Source organism: Capricornis sumatraensis, chromosome 3 (genome assembly GCF_032405125.1).
Source record: "Capricornis sumatraensis isolate serow.1 chromosome 3, serow.2, whole genome shotgun sequence".
Taxonomy (NCBI): domain Eukaryota; kingdom Metazoa; phylum Chordata; class Mammalia; order Artiodactyla; family Bovidae; genus Capricornis; species Capricornis sumatraensis.
In genome coordinates, this window is record NC_091071.1 from 180,322,436 (window position 1) to 180,328,746 (window position 6,311).

Here is a 6,311-nt window from a genome sequence, read left to right on the forward strand (position 1 = left end):
GTCAGGCTGGGCCTCTGGAGAGATAAGGCGCTGTACTGGGGGCCTCATCCGGGCTTCGACAGCCCCTGGCCCGCGCCCCAAGGGTGACTGGAAGGGAGGCTGGAGAAGGAGGATGGGGCTTCCCAAAGCCCTTTGGATGAAGACGAGATCCCAGCACCTGGGGATCCGGGCCCATGGCCTGGCCAGCTCCGCCGCCCCACCAGCTCACCCTCTGCGTGCCAGCCACCCAGGCCTGGTGGGGAGGGAGCGGTGCGGGGCAAGGGGAGCCACACGCAGAAATAGCTCAGGTCAGGGAGGCCAGCGGTGCATGGCCGTTCCCGCTGAGTGTGGCAGAAGGAGAGCTGAAGGCCAGCTTGTGGAAGAAACACACACTCGTCCTCCTGAGCATTGGACCCTCCCTCTCTCCTCCACACTATCGCCCATGCTGGTCTCTCTGCCAGGTCAGGTCCCACTCACCTTCCGTCTGGGGACTTACCACTGTCACCCCCGCTGGACGCTCCCTCCACCTGAGAGACCAGATCAAGTCCTCCTCTTCCACCATCTCAAGAGCTCTTGTCTAGAACCTTCCAGGGCGCTGAGTCTCAATTTGCCTGGGCCGTTATCAGCTTAATGCCAACCTCCCCCACCAATCTGTTCTCCCTCCCCAGGGAATGTGTCTCCATCACCACCCCACAGCGCCGGGCACAGAGTAGGTCTCCGGAAGTATCTGCTGGATGAAGGAGAGGTGAAATCAGATAGCCCTGGCTGCAACCACTTTCCGGATGTGTGGCCTCGGACAAGTCTCAGGTTCTCAGCTTCAGTCAGTGAATATTTACTGAGCGTCTACTAGGTATTATTCTGAGCACCGGAGGTAAACCCAGGTCCATCTGGTTTCCAGTTCTGTTCTCTTTCCGCTTATCCAGCTCTGTCTTTCCTGAGAAAACCGGTGTTGAGGAAGATGTCTGAGGCTGGGAGGTGGGCACCTCCAGTCTAAAGTCTCGTCCTTCCCCACTGGACCCTGGGTGCCATAGATGCCAGTCCCCATGGGCCCGTCAGCACCCTGCCTCCGAGTCTTTGTGGACATAGAGCCCTCCTTCATCTCTGCATGCCAACATCCTTCTTAACCTTCAAACTTCCACTGCGGGCTCACCCTCGCCTTGACACCCATCCTTCTGACCCTTGGCAGAAGCAGCTCTCCCCCGACCACCCGTGGCTGGTGTAGGGGTGCCCCGCTGGCCACCCTGACCAGAGTTACTTATGCACGTGGCTCCCTGCACTGCGCTCCCTGCACTGCGCTGTTCTGCCTCCTGGGACTGGGCAGGACCGAGTCTGAGTCATCTCTAACCCCCCCGCTGGTTGACCTTGACCTCTCTCCCATCAAACCCCGCAGCGTCTCCTCTCCAGGCTCCAGCGCCCAGCCTGGGGCCAGGCACTCGGCCTGGTGGACGTTCACTGTCCACCAGGAGCAGCGGGGCAGGCCACGCAGAGGGGGTGCTGGCTGGACCCCCAAACCATGTCGTGAGAGCACAGTCGGCACTCTCCTCTGGCCCCTCCCCAACCAGGAGCCCCCCTCCCCCATGCATGGCTGGGGGCAGGGGGGGTGTGTGGAAAGTCACCAGGCAGACGGGCTCTGGACTGAGATGGAAAAGGACAGCCTGGCCCCAGGGAAGGACAGCCACACGTCTTGGCGCTGTCGGGGAATCGTCCGCTTCAGCAGAATTCCACGGACTGGGAAGGTGAATGTGGGTATGCCGGGGGGCAGCCCACCCCCCTGAGGCCCAGTCTCAGCCGAGGGCCGGGGCTGGGCTGACGGGCAGCAGGCCTGTGTTCCAGTCCTCACTCGGACGCCAGCTGGCTGTGTGACCTTGGGCAGGCCCCTGCCCCTCTCTGAGCGCCCATCTGGACAAGGAGAGCAGCAGGCAGAGAAGAGCTGACCCGCATGAATGCTGAGGCCGGGCTGGCCAGAGCCCCAGCCTGGACTGTCTCTGGCTGGGGAGCAAGTGACCTGGGGTGGCACACTGCCCAGCCTCCCCATGGGCCTCTGTCTCAGGCTGAAGGGGTGCCGTGGGCTCCCCAGGCACCCTCCCCCCGCCCCTTGAGCCTGGCACCCCACTGCCCCCAGAGCGGCCAGGCCGCCAGCGGGGAGCCTCCGTGGCTGCGACCCAGCATCCTGTGTCAGGGTGGGTCACAGCCCTCCCTCCAGCCGGAGCCAGGTGCCCAGTGCTGGGAGGAAGAGAAAGGACCCCCCACCTCCCCTCCCTGGGCTGTAGGACGGGCTGCAGGCGGACGGGAGAGGTCAGAGCTCCCGTCTAGAGCAGGCTTGGTGGGGAGGGGCTGGGGGTCTGAGGCGGGCAGGGCATGGTGGCCTGGAGCAGCCCAGTCCGAGGGCTGCGCTGGGCTCCAGGACCAGCGCGTCTGTCGTGGGCACGCTGGCACCTCCTAGGCGCTTCACATGCGTCCGCTGAACGGAGTTTCCTCAGCATTCCCGCTGCGTGAGGAAATGCCGCACACCTGTGTTCACCATCACTGCTATTTTTAGCTCTAAGTACCTACTATGGCTCAGTCATTTTGCACACATTATCTCACGGATCCTTACAGCAATCCCGTGAGAGGCTCAGAGAAGGGAAGCAACTTATTCCAGGTTGCACAGCGGGTGTGAGCTGAGCCCACGTTCTCACCAGCGGTGGACACCCCTGGCCGGGGTCTCTCCCCACCAGGACTTTTCTCCGGAGAAGGCGCCAGGCCTGAGGAAAGAAGGGGCGGCAGCACCCACCCCAGTGCCCACCCCACACCGGCAGCCACCAGGCCTGGATCCTGCCCGGCTGGAGGCCCCAAGCCCCACCACACGGCCACCCCAGCCGCCTTCATCCCTCAGCACCCTGCTGGGCGGGCACCAGGGAACCTGGCCTGCTTACTCGTAAAAGGGGCACCGTGCCATCCAGCCTGCGTGGCACACACGGAGGTGTCAGGATGGAGCGAGATGGAAGGAGGCGAAAGTGAGCGCCTGAGGGCTATGCTGGGCCACTGGCTGGGGAGCTGGGGTGTCTGAGCACGACTGCGTGTGAATGCGGGTGTGTGTGAATGCGGGTGAGTGTGAATGCGGGTGAGTGTGAATGCGGGTGTGTGTGAATGCGAGTACGCGTGAATGCGGGTGAGTGTGAATGCGGGTGTGTGTGAATGCGGGTGTGTGTGAATGCGGGTGTGTGTGAATGCGAGTACGCGTGAATGTGGGTGTGTGTGAATGCGAGTGTGTTGAATTCGGGTGTGTGTGAATGCGGGTGTGTGAATGCGAGTGTGTGGGAATGCGGGTGAGTGTGAATGCGAGTGTGTGTGAATGCGGGTGTGTGTGAATGCGGGTGTGTGTGAATGCGGGTGAGTGTGAATGCGAGTACGCGTGAATGCGGGTGTGTGTGAATGCGGGTGAGTGAATGCGACTGCGTGTGAATGCGGGTGAGTGTGAATGCGGGTGTGTGTGAATGCGGGTGTGTGTGAATGCGGGTGAGTGTGAATGCGAGTACGCGTGAATGCGGGTGTGTGTGAATGCGAGTGTGTGTGAATGCGGGTGAGTGTGAATGCGAGTGTGTGTGAATGCGGGTGTGTGTGAATGCGGGTGAGTGTGAATGCGAGTGTGTTTGAATTCGGGTGTGTGTGAATGTGGGTGTGTGTGAATGCGAGTACGCGTGAATGCGGGTGAGTGTGAATGCGAGTGTGTGTGAATGCGGGTGTGTGTGAATTCGGGTGTGTGTGAATGCGGGTGTGTTTGAATGCGGGTATGTGTGAATGTGAGTGTGTGTGAATGCGAGTGTGCGTGAATGCGGGTGTGTGTGAATGCGAGTGTGTGTGAATTCGGGTGTGTGTGAATGCGGGTGAGTGAATGCGGGTGAGTGTATGCGACTGCGTGTGAATGCGGGTGAGTGTGAATGCGGGTGTGTGTGAATGCGGGTGTGTGTGAATGCGGGTGTGTGTGAATGCGGGTGAGTGAATGCGACTGCGTGTGAATGCGGGTGAGTGTGAATGCGGGTGTGTGTGAATGCGGGTGTGTGAATGCGAGTGTGTGAATGCGGGTGAGTGTGAATGCGAGTGTGTGTGAATGCGGGTGTGTTTGAATGCGGGTGAGTGTGAATGCGAGTACGTGTGAATGCGAGTACGTGTGAATGCGAGTGTGTGTGAATGCGAGTGTGTGTGAATGCGGGTGAGTGTGAATGCTAGTGTGTTTGAATTCGGGTGTGTGTGAATGCGGGTGTGTGTGAATGCGGGTGAGTGTGAATGCGAGTGTGCGTGAATGCGTGTGTGAATGTGGGTGTGTGCGGTGGTGAGCGTGTGGGTGAAGCATATGTTCACACGTGCAACTGTGCGCACGTGCACTCACGGGTGGGCATGTGAGAGGGTGAGGGTGAGTGATTAGAGGGGCCCCGGTCACCCGCCCTCAGGCGCCCGAGGGGACCGCAGGCCCCGACCCTGACCTCCCGGCTCACCATCCCCACCGTCTACATCCCCGGCCTGGCCCATCGACCCCCAGTGAGGGGCTGACGGGCTCACAGGAGCCCTGGGCAAGGCCCGTGACCGCCTCCGTTTCTTCCCTGCAAAGCGGTTCACTGCCGGCTCTGCGCGGCGCCCGGCTGGCCGGATGCTGGAGCCTCCCCGCCCCCGCCGCCCGTCCCTGCCTTTCACCCCGCGCCCCGGGGGCCCCACCGCCCGCTTCGCCTCCGCGCTCAGCGCCGCCCCCGCCGCGCGGCCACAGGTGCGCGGGCCGCCGGGGCTCGGCCGCGCTGACCGCGGCGGGGCGGTGCCAGGCTAGCGGGCGGCGCGATCCGGACGCCCGGGCGGCGGCGGGAGCCGCGGGCCCGACCCCTCCCCGCTCGTCCGCGCCGGCGCCGCGCGTGGGCCCCGCGCCCGCGGAGACATGAGCGCCCGGCGGCCCGGCCCCGTGGCCCCGTGATGGGCTCCTGCGTGTCGCGAGGTGAGGGGGCCCGGGCCGTGCCGGGGGGAAGGGGCCCCGCGCCGGGTCGCGCGCAGCCCCTCGGCCGCTCTGAGGAGCCTGGGCGGGGGCGGGGGGAACCACCTGCCCTTCCCGGCGGCCGCACCCCACCGGCGCCCTGGGAGACGCGGGGCCCCGCCTGCATCTGCACCCCAGCAGGCGGCGGGAGCCGGCTCTCTCCCTTCCCGGCGGCCGCACACCCCTGCCTGGGGCGGGGGACACGGAGCGTCTGGCGCCCCCGGCCTCTCCGGAGTGACTCGGGGCACTAGCGGCGCAAGCCGACCCTCGTTCCCACGCCCCCCCCACCGAGACACAGGGCCCACCGCTGTCCGCGTACCCCACTCCCTGTCTTCAGACTGAACACCCGCGGCAGGCGTTAGCGGGAAGAACAGGGCCTAAAGAAGGCCCCGCCCCTCCTGCCGGCGCCTCACCCCCCCAGCCTGGTGCGGGACAGGTGGGGACAGGCGGCCGGGCCCCCGGGAAGCCACGGCCTGTGTCTCTGCCCGGCTCTCTGCTGCCTGCTGGTGTCTGACCCCTGGCTGTCCCCGGGGTGGAGCAGGGAGCCCCGGGAGCCGCTCTGGGGGGCCGTGGGGTGGGCAGGGAAGGGGTGGGCAGGTGTTGGAGGCTGCGCCGGGTCCCTTCACCCCGCAGCGGGAGCAGCAGGGCTGAGGTGAGGGGGGCCAGACCCTGGCTCCCACTCTGCGGTATGAAGCCAAACCCACTGACCCCAGGCACAGCCTTGGGGGGCCGCCGCCGCATCCCGCACCCCAGCCCTTCCTCAGGTGTGGAGGGGTAACCAGGCCTTGGGCAGGGGCTGGGTGGGCTCCAGGGGGCCTGCCCTGGGAATTGAGGGGCGGGGTAAGGGGCGCTGCCTGGGGCCTCTGCTCACCAGGCCCCCAGGGTTCAGGTAAGTGGCTCAGGATGTCTCAGGAGGGTGGGATCGTGTGTGGGGGCTGGGCTGTGTGAGGTTCTTTCATTCATTCATGAAGCTGACGTCAGCCTGACCCCTACTGTGTGCCAGCCACTGTGTACACACTGTGTGCCTAGAGCCGGTGAGCCCAGCAGAGCATCTGCTCTGGGCCTCCAGCCTGGCCAGAGGGGAAGGTACTATTTAGAGTGGAGAGTACTTAAGTTTCTTTGGAGCCAGCAGGCTCTTGGTGTGTCTGCAGAAGCCCGGCAGGCTGTGCAGGCCCCTGGTGTTGGGGTCCCGGGGTCCCCTTTCCTGTGGTCCTCCTGCACACTCGGCCGTCCTGTGCCAGGCACCGGAGGCCCAGCCCCAGGAGACTTGCCCGTCAGCCGCAGACCAGGGCGGTGCCGTCAGGACTGGGGCGGGGGCTCGGGCCCTCTGACGCCC